Here is a 1,681-nt window from a genome sequence, read left to right on the forward strand (position 1 = left end):
CATTATTTGATTGTTTGTTTTTTGAAATAAAATAATTCATTACACACTTAATAAAAGAATAGTATGCAAGATTAATAATACCTTCTCTTAGCTGGAAACCTCCACGAAGTGTTGCAGTTGATTTATAGCTTCATTTGCTTGCTTCTTCCAGAGCTGCAGATCTGAACATGCGCGACCACAATCACCACACCCAAATTTTGGAGCACATGCTTCTTTAATTAATAAAATGGCGGCATGCAGCTAAGATGGGCCCGATCCAGCAGTGACAGTACAACTTCTTTCTTTGTTGGAGACTTGTCATAAAGAATAGGGACCTGCGCATGCATTATTGGAGTAGAATGGTGTAAGAATTAGCCTTCTATCACCAAGCAAGGTTGAGATACAGACCGACAACTGGATTGACAGGACTTGATGATGATGATGATGATGATGATGATGAAGATGAAAAAAGGTGGCTGAACAAAACGGCCGTTTTCCGGATTTTTGACTTTCCTCTCAGACAAGGTTTAGAGCCACACTAGTGGTACCAATGGAGTCCTCTGGTCAAGATAAGGTCCTCTATAAAGTCTGGTAAGCATAGGAGCTCGTTTTCCTAGTATAGCAAGGCTGCAAAAGTCATGGCAGCCATTTTGAAGTGGGGTGAATCCTACTTAGTAACGCTACCGCGTTACTAATAGCCCATAGTTTTTTGTCAAAAAATGGCTCCAAAGTCACCTCAAATTTTTATTACATTTTCAGATACATATTAATGTCCTTATGCTGTGTAGAAAGTTTGAGTTGATTCCGATTTCAATTTTTTGAGTTGCAGCCATTTTAAGAAAATGCCAAAATTCTGAAAAATACCCAAGGCTATAGCCCCCCTCTCTCTCTCCTTCCTCCTCATACAACAGCAATAACAATATCAGATACTGTACTGGTACAAATATTTGTGGAGTTAAATTATTGGGGAATATTATTAACTTGTAGTGTTTTAATTTCACATTTTCTATTTAAAGCACTATAAGGTGTGGCCATATGAAGAATTTCACTGGATTAAAACTTCACACAACAAAAATAATGACAATTAATCCCACGTGATATTTTGTACCCATACAGTAGTATAAATAAATAATAATTATAGACTAACTTCTTAGAGTCAGGGTCCAGTGAGCTGGTAATTCTCATCAGTCATAACTTGTATCAATGATTGTATCACTGATCCATCAGTTACTCCAGTACTACTGATAAATGTATAGACACTAATAGTACATAAAATAGAATTAGTAGTTTACAAAAATGAGACTAGTACCTCAATCACAAAAAATTGCTTTTGCATTTTATTTAGGGTGGCTTAGCCCCTCCTACTTTTAATTAGGTCAAATCACGTGGGCGTTGTTATTGAGCCCCGCCCTTTTTTGCCAAACTTTAGCTCAATGGCTTCTCCTGGACCAGCAGATAATACAAATCAACTGCAAAGTATGTTTAGTTACTTATTTCTTATACTAAATACAATTATTTAATAGTTACTGATCTTGCTGAGGTACTTCAATTACTCAAAAGACATGGTTACTCAGGGACCACATACTATGAGCTTGGTCTGTTTTTTGGTCTATCTCCTGCTACACTGGATATCATTACAAAGAATAACAGAGATGATGTTAAGAGCTGTCTACGTGAATGTCTTACTAATTGGTTAGAGAAA

The sequence above is a fragment of the Amphimedon queenslandica genome, unplaced genomic scaffold (genome assembly GCF_000090795.2).
Source record: "Amphimedon queenslandica unplaced genomic scaffold, v1.1 AMPQUscaffold_10516, whole genome shotgun sequence".
Classification (NCBI taxonomy): Eukaryota; Metazoa; Porifera; class Demospongiae; order Haplosclerida; family Niphatidae; genus Amphimedon; species Amphimedon queenslandica.